The 21928-nt window shown below is 40.4% G+C and overlaps 1 long non-coding RNA gene across 1 annotated transcript in view; it reads left to right on the forward strand.

Moving 5' to 3' along the window:
- LOC146812425 (uncharacterized) overlaps positions 1–21928 on the forward strand; it is a 65957-nt gene that overhangs the window by 5034 nt on the left and 38995 nt on the right. Inside the window, exon 2 of the long non-coding RNA XR_014966859.1 lies at positions 1572–1623. This is a non-coding gene — a long non-coding RNA (uncharacterized LOC146812425). The remainder of the gene's footprint in view (positions 1–1571; positions 1624–21928) is intronic.

The following is a 21928-nucleotide window of genomic DNA, read 5'->3' on the forward strand; positions in this document are numbered from 1 at the left end:
AGTGCCCACCACTCCTCCCCCTACTCCTGTGACAGCCCAGCCCACCCCGCCGGCCCTAAAATAAAAACCAGCTGAGCCAGGACGGAAAAAGAAAATGATAATAACATTGCGTTATTATCATTTTATTTTTCCTTTTTGAACTGCTCACAGAGCAGTGGGGCAACGCCCCTCCGCCTTATCGGAGGAGCCGCCACTCATGAGTGGGAGTGAGGGAATTTGGCAGAGGAGGAGTCATGCATATCAGGGAGAAGGTTTAGCACTACCTAGAATGCTGTGGTGCTACCTGTGGCTGGTGGTGAGAGTGAAGGACTTCCCTCTAGGCTGGTGAATTGCACATAAAGAGGTCTAACATGTCCCACATGCATTGAGAGGTTATAGGGCAACTTTTAGTATTAGCTAGAATTATGTGTGTGCTTCTCAGATAGGTTACCCCGTCCCGCCAAGTGTGATATGATATGTTATTGCTAGACTTCCAGTCGATAGGTATAACTTTGATGGTGATGGTGAGTAATAAGTCAAGTAGAGAGAGATCTGCGTCAGGATGATCTATTGGGGGATCTGCCTGATATGGTTCTAGTATAATAAATGGAAAGGACAGTGGAAAATTCGTTTTGAATATTTTTGGTAATTGTATGGCGATATCTTGCCAGTATGAGTGTAGGTGAGGGCAGGAGAAGAACATGTGTTCTTCGCCACCAGGGGATGAGTCGCATGCTTAGCATGTGTTGGCATCCTTAAGTTTTAGGCGGAATAACTTTGCAGGGGTCCACTAAAGGAAGTGTGCAGCGAAGAACTTGGTCTGGGTTAGGGAAGGGATCAGTTTGTGTTGTAGTAAGTATGATCCTGTCTTTCTCCAAGTGCCTGTGTTCGGAGGGACCATATTCTTAGTTGAGAAGGAGGAGGTCCATTTCTGTGTTAGTGGCGTGTAGTGCGGGATTTTTGAGGTGGTGAGGATTCGGTAGAGGCGTGAGGCAGTATGTCCATTCGATTGTATTAGTTTGAGCTTCTGTAATAGGTGAGAGTTATGAATACGGCCTAGTTTGGAGATTTTTGCTTTGATACTGAGCAACCGTAGAATTCCATATTGGAGAGGGCATGTTTATGCTGGAGGAAGGCAAAGGAGAGCGGGTCAGTATTATCGTAGAGGTCAGATATTGTTGTAATTCCTTTAGACGCCAAAATCGGGCCAAAGATTGGAGAGTTTGGGATATATCATATATTATTGTACCACAGAGATGTGAGGTAGGATATACGGATTTTGGTATCCAAAATCATGTCTAATGCAAGTATGGCGGATATAGTGTCCTGAAATATTGTGCAGGAGTAGGGAAAAGGGAATCGAGCCATTGTTAGTATGGAGGGGAGTGAGAAGGGGTGGCAAATGGAGGGTTCCACGTTGATCAAGATTGGTTTCTTGGTTTCTTTAGTGGGTTACGTTCAAACCACGAGAGCCTGGGGCTGATAAGTAGTACATCTGGTTGGTGTTCCAGTTAGGAAAGTTACAACCTCTTATGTTTGACGTCATTCACAATTTTTTGAAGGCTAATTCTAGGTTTTTTGTTTTCCCATAGGAAATCAGAGACAGCTTTATCAACTTTAGTGAAGAAATCTGGGGACAGTCGGGTAGGTACCATGCTTGATAAGAATTTAATCAGTGAAGAAACCATAATTTTTATGGTTTCAAATCTCCCCCACCAGAATAGGTGCTTTGGGGACCCAGCCGACAGAAGCTCTTTTATTTTAATTAGCGTTTTGCTCTCGTTATCACTGTTTCTGTGAGGGTATTTCCAAACCAGATCCCGAGGTATTTTATTGTAGCTTTCCATGATGGTGTGTGGGATGGTGGTGGGATCAACCAGGAGGTAGTCGATTCTTGAAAAAGTGTTATGTGGGGGTGAGAAAAAGGTTAAGTTGTTCCCCGAGGGATTATGGAGTCTCCAAATGTCTGTTAGTTTGTGAGATGAGCCCAGGGCGTGAGGTGCTTTGTGGGATCCTGGGATTCTGTATCTGAATGCAGATTTCCTCTCTAGGATAGGGTCCATAGGGAGATTGAAATCGCCGCCAAGGATGATTCATCCCTCCGGGGAAAGAAGTGCATGTTTGTCTGAGAGGGCGTCCAAAATTTAGGATCGTCTGAGGTAGGGGCGTATATATTTACTGCGTACATTTCTGTGGGCCGGTTTTGTAGTCTTGTAATTCCCATCTACCATCGTTGTCTGGCTCAGTGGATACGATAGACGGACCAGAGTTCTTCTTGGAGATCTGTGTAACAAGTCCAAGTTTCTTTGAGATAGCGGAGTAGCAAGCGGTTTCAGAGACCCAACCTGTATGGAGGAAGGGACCTTTTTTGTAGCCGATTTTGATTTCCAGCAGAAATACCAGGTCGCCCTCAAGAGAGTGGCAATATTCATTGAACTTTTTTCATTTTATGGTGTGGTTAAGTCCTTTAGCGTTACGGGAAATCACATTAAGTATAGCAGCCTTAGGGTTATCCATAGGGAGGTGTTAAAATCAGTATTGTATCTTGAGTAGCCACATGGTGTGTTAGTGCTGATAGGCGAGCAATTATATCACGTGACTGTGTGGGGGAGGCGGAAGGGACAGTTGGTATTAAGGGTAGGGTCGAGGCACATGGGTAAAAAAAACATCTCCGACTGGGGGAGGAGTCTGCAGAGGCAAGGTGTAGAGTGTGGGCTAGTGGGTGTCACACGCAAGACACAGGCTGTAGGATGAATGAATGGGAGAACGAGACGAGGCATGAGCCGCAGGGAATACAACGTAACAATAATAAACAACAAGGCCCTGGTAAACACTGAATGCAGATCAGTTATGTACAGAGCCTGGTACAGAATAACACAGTCATTTCAATGAGCGGGAATGCCAACGTAAGGCAGCTGCATGATTACAGAAAAAAGTAATCATATGGAGCAATGATATTTGCACGATTGAATAATTGTAAACCACAAAATTGGATCCCTCTGTATCATGTAGATGCATTGGGTTCAGTGTATAGTATGGTTATTTGACAGATATGCTTAGAGCTCCAGGGTGAAGGTGGTAGAGGGTTGTAAAGAGAATAGCTAGGTCTCAAGGGGGTCCTAGGCTTAGTGATGTATAAGTATGTGATGCGGGCACGTCATATCGAACGCGAGAGGGCGGGACAAGTGAAAACAAGACAGCTGCGCCCGTGAGCAACCGCATGGGTAAGTTGGCGAGCCGCGATCACGCAGAAAATACTGCAGACGGGCGGGAAAAAAACTTCCGTGTCTTCGCGATATTTCCGCGTGTTTGCGGAGATTTTTAAAATTTTCGCGAAAGTGAATTTTGCAAATTCCGCCCACCCCTAGTAGAGACCCAGTCAACATAATTGAGACCTACAATAGTAGACCTGCAACCGCGTGTTTGTTAAAAGGTGATGTGTTAACATTTTTAAAGACAACATTTTAGACAGTTTGCCCTAGTGCAGACATGGTTCAACAAGGTTGGGCAAGGTTCATGAAACTAGAGCCTTATATTGAGCAGCAAAGGCTATTTACACTTAAAGAGTCGTCCATGCGAGATTCTGAGGAGTTATCCAGGAAGACTTGCAAGTCGCTAGGCTCAGAGAAACATGGGTTTTGCCATGGTGCACACTCTTGAACTTTGGTGGTCCAATGAAGGAGTGTTGGATTGCTCTATGTAGGAGTGATCTTTTAAGGGTGAGGAAGTCTTTTCTTCTGATGACCGTGTTCTTTGCGCAGTCTTGTGAGATGATGATTTTTGTGCCTTGCCAAAAGAGTGACTAAGTCTTTTTCATATGTGAAAGGATGAGATCTGTGTACTGGTAATGCAAGGTTTGGGAAATTAGTCCTCTTGGAGTGGACATGTTTTTAGGCTTCAAAGAAGGCACCCTATGTGCATGTTCAATTTCAAAGTCTTTGCTGAAGGTAGTTCCCAGCGTTGTAGGGATCCAAGTCTACAGGGAGGCAACTGTGGAGGGAACTTTGTCTTCCAATTCCTTTAAGGAGTCCAAAAATTCTAAGATTCCTTCTCCTATTGTAGTCTTCTAACTCTGTTAGCTCACGTTTGAGGGTGGAGATGGAGTTATCGTTCTTGAGCAGGTGTTTAGATTGCGCTGAAGGCGATCCTCCATCATGCTTGTGCAGTTTTCTGTGTTTGTGACTCTTAAGTTGAACTCTTTCAGGTGTTTCCTGATTTCAGCAACTTTAGTCTGTAACATGTCAGTGTTTGTCTTTGTGCTTTGGGCGATGTTGTGGACATCACTAAATTTTTTGAGAATCATTTTCAGGGTGGTTTGGTTGTCACGTCTCTAGTTAATGGGAGAATCAGGATTCATGGTGTCATGTGTTGAGCACTTGAGGCCAGTTTTGACTTCTTTTTCTTTTAGCCTTTTGTGTTCTTTTTCGTCCGCCATGATGGTTCTTGATAAAATGGAGGGATAGCGTCTCTGTTGGTGCCTATTTGGTTTTAACCTGGACATGGGCTCCCTACAAATAAGGTGTAAGACTCTACCTTTACTTGATGAGCGAGTTTTCACTTTGTCGGGAGTTGCCCGCATTGTTGGATGTTGCCAGTACTGTTATGTCTTCTTCTAGGGTAACCAGTACTGTTGTTGATAGCTGTTAGCAAATTATGAAGAGTGACAAGTTGTGGGAACCTCCCGCCGGTTTACACAGTGGGACCATGTGGGGCGGTCCAGCGGAGCACAGCGGGGGAAGTATAGTCATAGAGTCACCTTTGCATAGGATTGTGGAGGCACTGGGCACTGTACAATGGTCTCTGCTGTTGTAATAAGTGGCAGCTAATTCTGACAATGGTGCTGGTAGGGTTGGAGTTCAGAGGCGCATAGGCAGACACTAGTTGTGTTTGCGAGAAAGAGGAAGTGTCTGCAAAAGAGGACTGAAGTGAGCATCCAAATTCATCCCAAAGACGGATCAGCATGAGTATATAATGCCGAAGCCAATATGTGAGGGCAGTGTTTCACAAAAGAGTATTTAAGTAAAGCACTCAGGGGTTCAGCGTGGGTGATGTGAATGATGCTGCTGGCTTAGAGGTAGGCCAATGATGTTGCTGTGCAGGCCGTCGTTATGCAGACAACGTGGTTTGCTAGTTGTCGGCTAGATGTGGGCTGGATGCAGTCTCACCGTCAGGGTTTGGGGGTGTAAATCCTTGCAGCAGCGTCCATTAGAGTTTAATTGCAGACACCCCGGAGGTCTTGAGAGACAAAGTGCATGGTGCGGCGCAGGGTCTGGGTCCGGGATTCACAAAGGCTGAAAAGCAGGCCGGTGTAGACCGGTGCAGACTGGCATGCAGTGTGGGTGATGTGGACGGCACCCTGCTGGCTTAGAGGCAGACTCACCGGAGTGCCCTGGATGCAATGGAATATTCTAAGATGCCCCAGGGGTCACAGGAGAAGTTGTGGTTGTTCAGCAACACAGCGTCTGCATTCGGAGGCCTGACAGCGGGACCGCCAGTTTCATAGGTCCGTAGTCGCCATTTTGTTCAGCCTCGCTATGGAAGGGAGGAAGATCGAAACAGATCTCCGTGTGGTTTTGAGGTCGCAGGGTAGCCCAAAACTTGTTCTCTTACATCTCATCGGGTCTTTCACTGTACCAGGATCTCAGGTTAAGGCCTGGGATTGGTAAAAATAGCTTGTAGAGCAGCGGGCTCATCGGAGCTCAGGGAGAAGCAACTATCTTGCATAGACGCTAGCCACGCCCCCCGGTATTTGAAAATCCATAAACTGGCATTTGGTAATCTGAAAATCGGTCTCTGAAATTCCCTACCATTGTATCTGTTTTTGTCTGGCCTGGTATTTGATAATCCATAGCTAGCTATCAGGTAATCCATAGCCTGGTATCTAATGCTCTGTCACTTGGCCTTTGATAAATCTTATGCTGGTATCTGATCATTTGAAATCTGATAATCTGGATTGAACAGAAAACATTAAGATGATGATCAGAAAAATACTTGCAAAAAGTCTCAACTACTGGCAATCACTAGAGCCATATTCCACTCCACTATTCCCAGTCCTTAATTTGAGATGGAGGTTGCCGGTGTAAGGCACCGGCACTTATTTTTGTGAACCAGCTCATATTTTTCTGCAACGGAGAAAGAGATGGAAAAGAAAATAAAGCGGAAAGACAAAGGACAGGAAAGGCGGAGAAAATGTCAAAGAGGATGAGAGCAGGAGCCTGTAAGAGTGACACAAAGCAACAGGGATTGTCTGGTAGTGGATTAAAGAGGCCTGACATGAATTCAAGACTATGCAGCCTTGGTATTCGGTGCGCCAATATTAATTGCACCGGCTGCGGGTTTCAGAGCAGAGCTTTGGGCCCCGGCATTCATTCCACTACATATCAAGCACTGATCCCCTACAGACAGAGACAGACATATGCCAATTCGCCTCAGTCCATCTCTAATAGGGGCATTCCGGCTCGATCTGCTGGGCCAGGTCCCCTCTGAAATGAAACAACCCCAAGCCTACTTAGGCCTCGTCAGTGAGGTATAGCTTGAGCCCTATGGCACAGTGAGCACCGGACACACATCTGGGCTTAACCCCTGCATTTATGGCATTGCACAGAGGAAAGCAGAAACGTAATGGATGCAATGCTTGCAAAATGTCTCAACCTCTGGCCATCACATGGGATGCATTCCAGGCTTTTTTCTGCAACTGTGCCACTTCAGACAAGGACCAGAAACATGCAAATCATCCTTTATTCTGCTCCAAAGGGAACACTCCAGCTCAAACTGAATGGGTGGGCTTCCTCTGAACAGGAACACGAGCAACCCCAGAATGAATTCGGCCTATTTAGACCTCACCAGTGAGATATAGCTTGAGTCCTGCGGCACAGTGAGCACAGGATGTAGGTTTCAGAATACTTGTCGCATTTAGGGCATTGAAACGAGGAAAATCCAAAGATGATGTTTGTAATGGTTTCACGCAAGAAAGTTGCCGCCATTGGCAATCACTCAGTTCCTATTAAAGCAGAATGAAGGCTTATTTACATTTGATTGGTCTCTGTCTCAAGTGGGCGAAAAACAATGAACTGCAAGGATGCCCAAGGGATTGTAAATGGCTGAGAATTTAAAAGCATTCCATACATCACCTTTGTGTGTTCCCATCAAATAATCTAGAGCAGGGTATCTAATAATCAGTAGCTTGGTATTTGTTATTTAATAGAGTTGTATCTGGCATTCCATAGCACAGAAATATGAATCAATTCCTAACATTGCCTATTCGCTACCCAGTATCCACTGTTGCTTGTGGCAGCTTTTCCTGGCTGCAATTTACTCTCAGCTTGTTTGCACTCTGAACTTTTTGCTTCAAGCTGCTGGCTTTTCTACATTATTTTGCACACCATTTTTATCCATGATCCTGTGGGGACTTTCTATCAGTAGGTCTATATTTCTCTTTGCATTTGTTGGTATTGATCTGTATGATGCACCAGTGGTTCTGTGACAGTGGACTCAACTCACACTCAACACTGTATCTGCCTCCAATCCCAGAGGCACAAGAGATGGCGGAAAGAGGGATGAGTGAAACAGCAGGACGATAAAGTCTGCTTTGCAATAGTAGAGAGCTTAGTGGGTACTTCAAGGAGCCGACAGTAGAAACAGGACCTCAACTACCGCTCCCCCCAACGAAGCACCACCCCCAGATAACCTTTAGGAACAGCCAGAGTACCCCCTTCCTTCTTTCGATCCCCAAAGCCCAGGGAGGATACGGACACTGGGCAGTTCCTTACAAGAACATACAATCTAGCTAACTACACGTGCCTGGTGACCTACGCCCGAAGACCCTCCTACGTGAGGCAACTAACAAAACCACCCAAGACCCAGAGAGAAGGAAAAATTCATACCTAGGTTGAAGGCAGTGCTTAATTTGAGCTGGTGGTTTCCGGTGTTCAGCACCAGCACTTGATTGTCAACACTGGGGCTTGTAACAGTCTGTCTTATTGAAAGATGATCACAAGAACAGTTGTTTATTAATTCAGTTTACATTAAAAATGACAATTGACTGCCACCCACGCCATTCTTATAACTTTGGGAGCCTGGATTAGGCTGAGCTGTCACACTTGTAGGAGTGTGATGATTAGTAATTGTATTGGTATTGTCATTAACAGCACTGGGAGGGGCAATGTGTGGTGCAAGCTGCAGTGACCTCCTGACGAGGGACATGGCACTTATTTCTTTACAAATTAAGCACTGGTCGAGGGAGAGTTCACAACCACCTCCTGAGTACAGAAAAGGGGAGAATAAATGGGTGGTTGCCGCTGACACCAATATTGTACCTCAGTCAAGAGCTGGGCACAAATTTCCACTTTGCGGGAGATGCAGCAAAGGCAAATGTTGGTGTTATTCTTTCCTTCTCCTATATTATACGTTTGTTTTGCCCTCCTGTGTGCCACCACAAGGATCATCTCAAGTAAAGCTTCAATACTATCCTATATTGCTACAGCCCCTGGTTGTAAGGGGTATAGATGCAGTGTATCTAAAAAGCCGGGCTATACCTTATACCAGAACATTGAGGGTAGGACCTTTTCAATCAGGACAAGCTGTCAATTGATAGACAGAAGCACACTGGTTTGTTTGTAAAAAAAATAAGTGCTGGGGCTCTTGTCAGGAGGCAGCTTGCACCAGCCCATTTCTCTTGTCAGCGCCGCAAAAAACAGAACCCACTACTAACCATGAAAGTGGGGGGAGGATGTGGGTGAGTTGCTGACTTCGGAGCTGGGGAACCAGGTTTGAGTCTCGGCGTCTGCTCAACATCCTGTGATTCTGGGCATATCACTCAATCTACCCGTGCCTACCATAAATGAATGTGTCCTTAAGTGGGGCTCATGGAAACCTCCAGTGTTGATGTGCCGAGCACTGGAAACCACTGCCTCAAATTAAGCATGGCAAAAGCAGACTAGTTTTTATAGAATACTCACATATTTGCCAAAACTATTAAGGACCTTCTCCATCCAGGTCAGAAGTCAACTGGATTGACGTGCAAACTGGAAGTTCCTCTTCCACCAACTTTGACAAAACAAAAAGTAACTAGAAGAAAAACCGTAGCAAAGCATGGTACTATTCTTGATAGAAAGTGCTCTTTATTACTAAGGTACAGAGCGGAAGGAAACAGGTAGACCCTCCTAGAATTAGAACGACATACAAGTAATAACATGGCAGGGGCCTGGCACGAGGCATACAACAATAACATGGCACGGGACAGGCACGAGACCACAACAGAAACCTATTCAACTGGGCCAAAATCTTAAGACAAAGAAGAAACATTGTCAATATCAGTTTATCAATTCTTCAAAATATGATTATTTAGCACTTACATCTATACCATTTTGTTTTCCCTTCTGGACCAATCCCAGGGCTCCCTTGTACAGAAGCATGCAGATCCTGATGTGATTACTTACTAATCAGAGCCATTTTAAGGCATGGGCAAAGTGGGCTGTGGCCCAGGACCCCAGCCTTTCTAGGGTAGCCCCCCCCCCCCCCCCATAGTGTCAGCTCTGTTCTGCAGAGTCTTGCCCTGATGACCTTGGGGAATTCTTAAACAGATTGTTTTTATTGTGAGTGATGTGTGAGAGTCTATTAAAGACATTTTGCAGAGAAATGCAGTGTTTATGTTCCATGCAACACCCATAAAAGAAGTTTATTTTAGATCAAAACAGGACCTCACATATGAGAAATGGGAAGGGGTCTGACATCAGTCTTCAGCAACAAGTCAAAGTGGCATCAGTACTCCATCTAGCATCCCTGTTACTCTAGTTTTTAGTTGACAGCTAATGTGACAATTGTACTCAGTCGACTGCCCAGGCATTAATAATCAGTACTGGGGTGACATGACGTATGGACCCAGCAGTAGCACGTTATAAAATAGTTGTTCTATTTGAGATAAGTTTTTGCATCAATATTTAGACATCATAAAATACTACAAAAAAAGTAAACCTGCTGTTATAATAAAACTCCTTCAGTAATCCTTTTGGACAGAAAGCCTCTTTCCTCAGAATTGGAGTTTACAAGTTGCTGCAGTGCTCCAAAACGTCTGTAGTTTAGTTGCATGCAAGGTCCAGTAAAAAGAAAAAAACATTTTACATTTTGCTATTGATCATAATAAAACACATTCTGGCATCATCAAGATAAAAATGCCACACTGTTAAATAACAATAAAAAAAACAGTCTGTGAGTAAAAGAAAACTATGTTTTTGACAGATTGTCAGGATTTTGGTAACTGACTACAGTGAAGCACACCACAAGGATTGTGCACACAGTGTTAAATTCTATTCTCAACACTCTCCTCACTTTACTTTCCCAAACCTCATTAGGGACAAACAGAGGACAATATATTGGCTTTTCCGCTTCACAACATGTTTTCCTACAGCATCAAACATGAAATATCCCCAGCCGAACATGCAGCAAACGAGAAACAGTACCCTATGGGTCCAGTTAAGTCAGTAAGAGACATTCAGATTTTGTGATAGTATACAAACATTCTTCATAAGAAAGACTGTGTTTTCCAACCAGTGGTGTTCTAAAATATATTGTATCAGATCTATTTATGTATTAAGACGCATTGTATCAGATCTGCTTGTGTCATACAGTATTTAAACTCCATGTGATAAAATAAACCTATCAGATCTAGCTTTGCCATAAAACACATTGTTTCTGATGTAATGATCTCATTAATTGCAAATCAGGCAGCAGTACACAACCAACATGCCATATACAGCCAAGTAATATCTACCAGGGAGACCCATTGGTAGTACCGGAGAGAAGCCTTGTTGGAGTATTAAGCCACATATCGCTATGGGCCTCATTACGATCCGGTTCGGACCGAGACAATAGTAAGATATTGTTTTATTTTTCAGCTGCTGGCTCTGAGCCAGTGGGGTGATGCTCCTACGCCCTTGCAGAGGAGCCGCCACTGTATATAAGTGTCCTGTTTCTTAACCATGCACCTCTGGAATCACAGACTCAGTTATCAGCTTGATAACATACAAGTACAGCGGGGGGGGGGGGATGCTACACCCAGTTCCACCTTCTGACTGCTGGTAGGTATTTTCGTGTCTCTATAATTATTAGTTACCAGGCTGCATAGACATAGAAGAATGACTTCCTTTCATAAGCGTTTGTAACAAAGATAATTATAAAAATAAACAAAAGTGTATGGCGGTAGATTGGTTGGTAGCCCAAAGGGCTCCTGGCAATGAATTCCCAGATATTGCTTCGGATGCCATAGGCTAGGGCCTAGAGGGACAGTGTGCCTTGTGACACACGCAGTCAGTCTTGCCGCGCTGGGACTTTTAGCCCCAATGTTCCCTTCTAACTACAGGCATAAAAGCACCATCTTGCAAAGTGCTGTTGCTATCACGGTGTCACATGACATGAGATCACTTTGCCTTCTGAAGAGGAACCATATTACAGTAAAGCTCTACAGTGTAGGTTTTGTTTTTTGGGACAGAGTTCCAAATTTGAGAGAAGATAAAATAAACATTTCACAGTAGCTTCTAATACAGGAGAATTTAGAAATGTGTTATGCTACTTAGGTTTTTGTTATCGTGATTATCTGGGAATACACGTGGCTGCACTTGCGCTCCAACACGTAATTGCCAAGTTTCCAAGGCCCATGCGTGATATTTTTGATCAGGTCAATTTTTTTATTTAGAATTCTGGGGCCACCAGTCTTATTGAATTCAGTATAAAGCTGGCATACCTAGTCAGGCATGGACATGGACTCGGCAGCTATGATTCCAATCAGGTACAGAAGTGACTGTCTGCCTCTAAACAGATCTTTCCAGATTCGTTCTGCTAATGCATACCTGCCACCGTGTGACACACGATCATTACACAGTCTCCCTAGCCGATATCACACGGTGACAGGGAAAACGAGCTGAAAACCACTGTAAACTGTGGTTTTCCAGCTCACTTTCCGAGGCTCTGAACTACCGACGTCCATTAAGGGGTATGAAACACCCCAGGACATCAGCACCAGGCTCAGCAAGCTTTTTGGGGGATGGGGTGGGTAATGAGGGGGAATGAGGGTGGGGTGGGATTCAAAAGTGCCTCGTAGGTACTTCTAGGCACAAGGCCCCTTCCCATATCTCACACAGTGAGATTGTTCTTTAAGTAGGCTGGTGTGCTAATGTCAATTTAATTCTTTCCTGTTTATCAATACTTCTGGAAGTTTGGCTTTTATTTAAACTAAAGAGATCTCCTTTATGATATGTTCCTTTTTGCAATTTATTCTGTGGTAACATTTTTATGAGCAGCAACTTGACAGCAACCCACAAAACCCATATGCATCCATCATTCAAATTCATATTTGTTTACACTTTTATGCAGCCTTATGGCCTCCGCAATGTCAAGTAACGGAGTTCAAAATGTTTACTATTTACTGAGTTTCTTTTCAAAGACATACACATTTTTAAGCTTGATAAGTGTGTCCGATGAGATGCATTTCCAAGCCTAGCCTTTCGAAAGAATATGTCATTTATCGACGGTCCCTAGCCACTTCTCACAGTGTTGTACTGGGAGGCAGCAAAGCAAGGAAAGCTATGCAGCAAATAACATTTATAGTACAATCATAAGAGCCTGCCCTTCGTAACCACTATATGGGCAGAAGAAATGGGAAATGGTAAGAGGAAACTGATTGAGCACACCCCTGTAAATATTAGACGCACATGTGCTTAATTAAAACAAGCCCACCTGTATGTTTAAGACTAATAATTTCGGACGTGTTTTGTTCCTCCTCTTTAAGCCAGCACTGGCAAAGCAATAGTCTGCCTTGCATTTTAAGTCCTGAATAAATCTGTTTTTAATAACCTTCTGCAGTAAAATAAAAACATTGATTACTGTATGTAAAGAATCTACTAGAGAGAGAAAGAGCGAGAGAATGGGCTTTGGCTCAGTCTCAGAGACCTTAAACCCTCTCACCATTTCTTATTAGCTGCTTGGTGTATGGTTCCGCCTCCTATGGAGTATTTATATTGCAATGCTCGAGGAACTACTTTATGTCTCAAAAGTACTGACTACTAATGCATTAGATTATTTATCACGTAGTTTCTCTGTGTACAGAAATCCGTCTTTTTATGATTTTATTTTACTGCAGAAAGCTTTTAAAAAACATGTATTCAGTGCTCAAAATTATATATATATACATATATTCACTGAAAAAACCATGGGTTTCACACACGTTATAGTTAGGAATTAGCATTTAAAAAACCTTAGAAATTCAATGAAAAAACCAAAGGTTTCACACATGTTATAGTTAGCTGGACATTTCACTCGTAAAAAACCATTGAAATTCCCCCGTTATAGTTAGTTCAGCTAACTATAACTCGCGCGCCCGCAATGCACTACTGATGACGTCACATATTACATCACTCATGACATGGTCACTGACATCACTCATGACATCACTGATGACATCTCAAATGACATCACTGATGACATCACTGATGACATCATCCAGTGATTGTGTGTTTTTCTGAAAATTAAATATGTTTTATATTTATGTATATCTCAAGGTCAATGGAAGAATAAATGGGTATATAAGTGTCTAAATGGATGCTTTTTTTAAAAAAAATGTTTTGTGTAACTGACTGATTAAGTGTATCATAGTGAATACATGGCTTACTGAGTAATCTTTAAATATGAAAATATCTGTATCAGTTTCTTACTTTGTGTATAAGTGGCTGCATGGGTTGGTGAGTAGCTACATGAGTGTCTATATAGGTTATTAGTTGTTTTTTTATCAGTATGAGTGTCTGAGTTTCTGTATGGTTCGGTGGGGGGTATTACTTAGTGCATAGGTGCATGAATGAGTGACTCACTGTTTGTATGTGTTGAATACAGCATGTGTGCAGGACTGTATGGGTGGATGAGTGTGTGCATGGGTGTGTTAGTGAGTGAATGACTGTCTCTATAGTGTCTTTATGAGTAACTACATATGTTTTAAACTAGTATATGTGACTATTGGTGTATATAAGTGAGTATATGTGAGAGTGAGAGATTGGAAGAGTTCCTGTATGAATAAGTATGTGTTTCTATAAGTTATTGTTTAAAAGAGTAAGTATATGTAAGTTTCTGTAGAAGTAAGTGTGGTGGTGTGTGTATAACTGTATATGCAAGTAAATGGATGTTTGATTCTTTATTAGCATGAGTGACTATGTGTGTGAGTAACTCTATGGATGAGTGGCGTTGTGTAACAGGATGTATAGGTGTATGAATACATATGATGAGTGAGTACATGTATGAGTGACTGTAGAGGACTGTTGGTGAATGACTGTATGTGTATGTGGTTCTTAGAATTACTGAATAGGTTGTTGTAACTGATATTGATATGTTCATTATTTTGAACATTTTAGTTTCTATTTTTGAATGTGTGTTTCAATGGTTATATTAGGGGAAGAGGAGGTCTGCCACTCTATCACAAGGATGATGTCATCAGTGATGTCATCAGTGATGTCATTTGAGATGTCATCAGTGATGTCATGAGTGATGTCAGTGACCATGTCATGAGTGATGTAATATGTGACGTCATCAGTAGTGCATTGCGGGCGCGCGAGTTATAGTTAGCTGAACTAACTATAACGGGGGAATTTCAATGGTTTTTTACGAGTGAAATGTCCAGCTAACTATAACATGTGTGAAACCTTTGTTTTTTTCATTGAATTTCTAAGGTTTTTTAAATGCTAATTCCTAACTATAACGTGTGTGAAACCCATGGTTTTTTCAGTGAATTTGCAAGGTTTTTTAAATGCTAATTCCTAACTATAACATGAGTGAAACCCATGGTTTTTCAGTGAATTTGCAAGGTTTTTTTAATCTAATTTTTTTTTTTTTCTTTTTTTTTTTACATATTTTTATTTTAATTTTCTATCCTTTTTTAAAGACTATGGTTAAATTTTAAAAATTCTACAATATGTTTTTATTTTACCATTTTTATAAAATAAACAGGTAAGATTTATTAGTATAACATATTTTTTTTTTTTCCTTTTTTTTTTTTTTATTTTTTTTTTTAACGTGCGCGTACGGTAAGCTCACGTCTTGCTTCAATTACGTTAGATTTCTACGCTGTTTGCGTTCATTTACGCAATTTGCGTAGACGCACGTCACGCGCGCACAGCGCGTAACGCGTACGCTGCACGCGCACGTTACGCGGAAGTGAAGGGGCGTGCCTGTTTTGCGCATGCGCGCGTGCGCGTGTCTTTTTTACGCGCATGCGTACTTTTGCCGTAAGCGTACCGTAAGCGTAACGTACGCGCACGGTAGATCATGTGATCAAGAAACAAGACTTTTGATTGGTTTTTACAACTTTCAGTTCTAGAACTCTCCTACACCACACCCATTCCCCTCATTTCTGCTTGTGATCCCTTAGGAGAAGGAGCTGGGTTGTCTTTGTGATACGATGGCAGAACAGCAGAGCCCTTCTGAGAGTGAGGCTAGCAGCACTACCTTGAGGCAGAGAACGAGGAAACAAAAGACCTCTTTCATATGGGAGTATTTTTCTTTTCCAGAGGGCCAGCAAAAGGTAAATGCACCCTTAGTGACTTGTAAGCTGTGTAAGCGTGTACTTTCAAGAGGGAATCCCAACAAGAAGTATTCCTTCGGGAATCACACCATGTTGAGACACCTTAAGGATGTACACAGAAGGACACATGCTCGACATACTGAAGGTAACCCTTCAGTAAGTCAACCAAGCACATCCACAGCAGCTCAGCCTGGACCATCATCTGCAGGGCCGAGTCCATCTTCGGCAGGTCAGGTGAGCCCTTCATCTGTGGGGGGAGCATCTCCTTTTTCTCGTCCTCAGGAAATTAACCCTCGGTTTCTGAGGGTTGAAATACGGTGCGCCACTTGTCATGATCTAATTTGTTATAGGGAGACCAGTATTTCCCTAGTGAACAATAAAATAGATCAGCACATTTGTCGTACCGTCTAATATTCCCATTCTTTCTTTCCTCTGTCCCTGCATGAACACAACGGCTCTTTTAAGAGCCAACCTTACCTTTCAACTTTTTTTAATATATTTTTTAAAACTTTTTTTTGATTTTTTTTTTTACCGTACGCGTACGGTACGCGTAATTATTATTTTTTTTTTTTAAAAACACTAAAATCAATTATCACATTACAAGGTCCTTGAGAGACTACAATGAAAAACTGAAAATGTGATTGTGGAGAAGTGGAAAAAAGGGACCATGAAATTTTTGACTTACCATACCCACTCAAAAAAATATTTATTCATTTAAATTTTTTTTTAATTGCTTTAAAAATGGTTCTAGTTTTCGAAAATTTTCTATCTCAATCTGAAAAAAAAGAAAAAAGAATGAATATTTAATAAAAACATTTTATAATACAGTACACATATTTACATATTTTTCCCAAAAAATTTTTGCCTTTTTTTTGCTGTTTTCAGAATATATTGCATTTCACTATAAATTGTGAAAGCAATTGCATTCATCATTTAACAGCGGGCAAAAAAAAAATTAACAATCTCAAAGATTGTTTTAAAAAAGCCCACAATCTCTTTTTGCATAAACATAACTTTATAGAAATGCATAATATTCTTAAAAAATATCATCTAATATCAATACTTATTTCTTTAAAATACCGTCTGATATTTTTGTTTCAGAAGTATAATCACAAAAATATATCTCAAATAACTCCACAATACATCTGGTTCCATTTCCTTTAGGCCAAATAGTAATTTTAAAATTCTTTTTTGATTAAATTTCCAATGGTAATCCAATAAAAATCTAAAGTTTAAATTGTACAGATCTCACCGATTCTCTGTAACATTTTGGTTTCCGAAAGATTTATTAATAATTAAATAAGTCCACAATAGAATTGTTTACCTTTCCGCATGGCCAAATAGTAATTTTAAAAATCTTTTTTGAATAAATTTCCAATGGCAATCCAATAACATTCCAAAATTTAAATTGTGCAGATGTTACCGATTTTTTCTAAATTTTTGGTTTTACAAAGTTTCATTAAAAATGGAAAAAGTCCACATTACAATTGGTTACCTTTCCATTAGGCCAAATGATAATTTGTAAAATCATTTTTTTTGAAAATTCCAATGGTAATCCAATAAAATGGTAAAATTGTTTTGTCCAGATGTTGCCAAATCTCTCTAAAATTTAGGTTTCAGGAAGATTAGATAGGAATTTGCTAAATCAAAAGGCAAACGTTGCTTAAAAATCAATTGGGAATCATTACACAGTGTCCAGCCTTTTTCACATTTAAGATAAACTGTGTAATGACCAGAAGTTACAGTAGGTCCATCATGGAAAATTATTGCAACTGTTACAAAAGTTTTTCCTGAAATTGATAATTGCTGTCCTGTAAACTTCTTTATTAAAGTATCTAATTTTGAACCATCAGCTTTACAGCGTTGCATCATTAAAATTACATACTGTCCGTATTCCTTTAAAATTAACGTTGAAAACATGTCAGATTGACACTCACTGCATTCCATGCTATGATTAGCATCTTTAACTAATTTAGCAAAAGTGACTGTTTTACTTTCTGGCAATGTTAAATAAATAAACCTTTCAGAATCAACATTAGAGCCACATATATTATAACAGTTTTCACAACTATGTTCCCATTTATAAGAGAGACCAAATAAATTTTCAATGGGAACCCCTTCTTCTTCCAGTACCTGAAGAAAAAACATCAAGAATTCCTGTGCGTCTTGCTGTACATTTTGAGAAAACTGTGTTCGTCCTGAACATACATCTAAAAGTTTTCTAATTTCAGTAGCACTTTCTATTTGAGTTTTATCATTACTCAGCTTTTGAAAAAGGAGACTCAACTCAGAACAGAATCTTTTTCCCTGATTTACTATTATCTGCTCTTGCACACTATCCAGATAAAATGCAACATTCAGCACTACATTAGCGTAGCAGTTGACACCAGAGCTATTTTCAAAATGACATCCTGCAACCTGTTCTTCATTTTCCTTTTTCTTTTTGCTTGCAATTACATCACTCCTCTTTTTTTTCCTCCTCTCTACATCTTCATTACAGATATTCTCATTTCTCCTTTTACGAGAAACTACACGTTTCTCCAACACAGGATACTGACCTAAATGAGGAGCATAGCTTCTTCTTAATCTATTATACTCCTTTACACAATTTGCATCAGCACTAACTTTTGAGTCATCAAAGTCTATCATGAATAAACCTGATAATGTTTTCACTCGTGACAAAGCAACATATGCCATACCTTCTTTGAACACAGTTGAACCAATGTTCACAAATGCACAATCTACAGTCAATCCTTGAGACTTGTGAATAGTTACAGCATATGCTAGAGAAAACGGAAACTGCTTCCTACGTACATATAAGTCTTTCACAAGCATGAAACGAACTGAACAACGACAAATGTCTTTAACTTCTTCTATCTGATCAAATTTTATTTTTAAACATTCAATTCCATCTTTTTTCTGATAATTAATAAAACCCACAACTCTTCCCATAGCTCCATTAACTAAACCTTTTTCAACATCCAAATTTCTCCTTAAAAATACTCTACAGTTCATGCAAACATATAGATTTTTTTCTAATCCAGCTGTTTTGGAAATGTTCTTCTCTAGTGAATCCAATTTATTTTTCAGTGTGCCTGTTAATGTGACAGTAATTCTTCCATCCTCAATTTTGTCCACTGCTTCCAATTTCCTGATATCTTCCTTTTCCAATTTCAAAAGCTCCTCATTGAATATTGAGCATTCACGTAGAGTTGGCATTAAGCAGATGACACTTTTCTTTTCTGCAATGTTCTTGTATATGTTCTCTGCAACTATTTCTTCCTTTGGAAATAAATTATGTAGCAGCCGACTCTGTAATGCTTTCGTGCCAGCTTCAGTGAGTAGTCCAATTCTGATATCTTTCAGAATACTTCCATATTCTTCATCGTTTGCTTGCCTCATATTAGTAGTAAGTTCCTTGTACTCAAAGAAGGACCAAATATTTGTATTACCGATGCTTCCCTATGACTTCTTCGTGTCTTCATGTGTCACAGTATTAAACACTGGTTGTCCTTTAACTGGAGTAAGTTGCAAAAGATCTCCAAAAACTATGACGTGTTTTCCTCCAAATAACACGTCATTGTCTGTCTTCAGAATTTGCTGCATTCTTAAATGCACAAAGGCAAGCATTAAGTTTGATACCATGCTCACCTCATCAATAATGAGAACTTGCATCTTCTTCAATACTCTTGAAACTTCCAAGCATGCTTCTCCAGTTAGCTTGTTGTATTGTATTTTGTTCTCATGCTCCACTGGTAACATTAGCAAACGATGTAAAGTGATTCCTTTTATGTTATATGCTGCTAACCCAGTTGGAGCAGTAACCACACAAGACAAAGTAGAATCCGTTTTTTGCTGTAGGTAGCTTCTGATGACTTTTATAAGGAAACTTTTTCCAGTTCCAGCTTGTCCGCTTACATACATCCTGATTGGATGAAATGATGTGCATGAGCACTCTTTTTTTTCATGTAGAAATCCGTGATCAATTTTGTTTCTGATCTCTTCATAAATTTGTTGCTGCTCTTCGTTCAGTTGTCTTTCCAAATTTTGTAAGTCTATAAATTCTTCTTGAGCTTGATTCATAGCCGTTTCCACTTCATTCATGGCTATTGATGCTTCATTTTCAACGATTGGTTGTCCTAGGGGATCTTGACTGAGTGTTCCTGAACTTTGGCTGTCCTGAGAACTGTCTCTAGCTATTTCTGCTGCAATTGTAGTTTCCTGTTCAATTTCTTCATTTAACATTTGCAGATAAGTTGAGAATGTACTGCATTGTATGCTGTCTTTGCAAGCATTAAAAGAATCTTCATAGCTTTGAAATTCTCCCAGTAGTTCATCCTCTGTACGCCATGGTTTAAACAGCTGTAAAAGAGCCAAGTAGTAAAATTCCTTTTTGTCAGTAGTGTCGCAACTCAGCTTCCTGTGATTTATCAAACTTCCTTTTGTTTGCTTCACCAAACATCCTTCCTCACCAATGACTTTATATTTTCCATTGTTGATGTCTTCTGTGGCTTTCCGTGAATAAATGTAGTTCTGCAGCACTTCATAGAGACACATGTTCTCCAGATGATGACTTCTCTTGGGATAATATGTGTCCAACATGTTTGATTTCAAAATATCTGTACTTTCTGGGTCATTCTCAGCCAAATATTCAATTTCTCCAACAGATTTCAGTACCCGATTTCTCATTGCTGCAAGGCCTAAACTTGCCCAAATTATTCTTCTTGATTTCGAGTAGAGACTTGCAGAAGATAACCTATCTGAACATTCGTAGGATCCAATTTCTCGATGCGATAACATCTTCAAACTGAAACTGTACAGCTTCTTACTGACAGTTTTCTCGTGAGAAATCTCTTCCCACATTTCCTTCAATTCTGTTTTTTCTGATTTCGTAATGTAAGACGTTACATATCGAGCAACAGCAATGGAATTGTCAGCTACATACTGTATATCCATGTTAGCATTCCACATGGATAAAATGACTGGGTTGTAGTCATTTATATTTTTTGATTCTTCTTTTCTTTTAAGGTTGTAGGTATTCTTAGGTGATTTTCTTGTGATAGTATGTCTCACAGATGACATAAAACTGTTTACTCTTCCATTTGAAAGAACAGGTCTAGGAAATCCAAATCGACATTTAGTGTAGTATTTATCTTTGCTCTTGTATTTCCGTCGACAGTATTTTCCACACCGATGACTTTGGAAACGTAAAACTTGCTCCTTTAACTTTTTCTCTTCTGTGTTTTTTGGTATAGCACATGTTGCATATTCTTCAATGTAAGATAACACTGCTTCATCAGCATCTGTTCCAAACTTTGGGGCATCCTTGATCCACAACAGCATATGAATATGAGGAGCACCTCTTGCCTGGTACTCTTTTCTCCAAAAGAAATCCACTACTTCTCCTAGAGGTGGATTTTTTTTATTGCAGATGAACGACATCATAGCCTCAAATCTATGATTGAAATATCTGCAAACATTAACCGGATCCAATGAGCACAGTTCTCCTGCTGTCTTGTATTCGATGTTTTTAATATTTGAATTTGCCTCTCGTAGAAAATCCAGTAAATCATCCCAAGCGTACTCAGCACAGCTTAGGGTAACGAACCATGTTGGTGTTCCTAAATTCCGTAACATGCATTTTAATTCACCATGGCGTCTGTACCAATATTCATTTGTCCCACGCTGACAAGCCATCAGATTGATCAGTTGTGTTTCCAAATGATCATCTCGGTGCTGCACTTTCTCCATAAAATCCTTAGCAGACACATTTTGTAAATGTACTCCACTTTTTAAAATGTGATTTACTGCATAAGACAGTGCAGACAAGTCGCTTTCAAATAAAAGATGGAACAAATAAGGAATACTTTGTCGAAATCTGGGATCTTCAGCATATAGTCTTGTAGTCCGATACTCAGAAGCTGGAATCTGTTCCGGACGTTCATCGTATCGTCCTCCTTTTCCTTTAGGAAACAGCTGGGGAAAACATCGAGCTTCCAAGCTCTCCTCCCATACACTCACGGGAGTTCCTTTTGCTTTCTTCATCTGAAAAAGATCAATATTGTCTCCCATAACTTATTTTGAATGAAGAGGATGTATGCTAAAATGTTCATAAATTTCTTCTTCCTTTGACTTGTCCACTTTTTCAATTTGTCCAGTTGGTGTTTCTGTGTCTTCTTGTAAATCTTCTTCTTCTTCTTCTTCTTCTATATAAATTGATTCATACCATTTGTTATTCCTTTTCAAATACAAATTTGCTCTTTGTACTTTCCGTACATCTACCAGCTCCTGCCAAATCTTCTTATTCTTTGTAGGTACACCATTAACCAGAATAATTAATGGTTCAGTTTCCAAAGTATCCGCATCAATAGTTTCCATATTTTTTTTCAAATC

The sequence above is a fragment of the Triturus cristatus genome, chromosome 7 (genome assembly GCF_964204655.1).
Source record: "Triturus cristatus chromosome 7, aTriCri1.1, whole genome shotgun sequence".
In the NCBI taxonomy this organism is placed as follows: domain Eukaryota; kingdom Metazoa; phylum Chordata; class Amphibia; order Caudata; family Salamandridae; genus Triturus; species Triturus cristatus.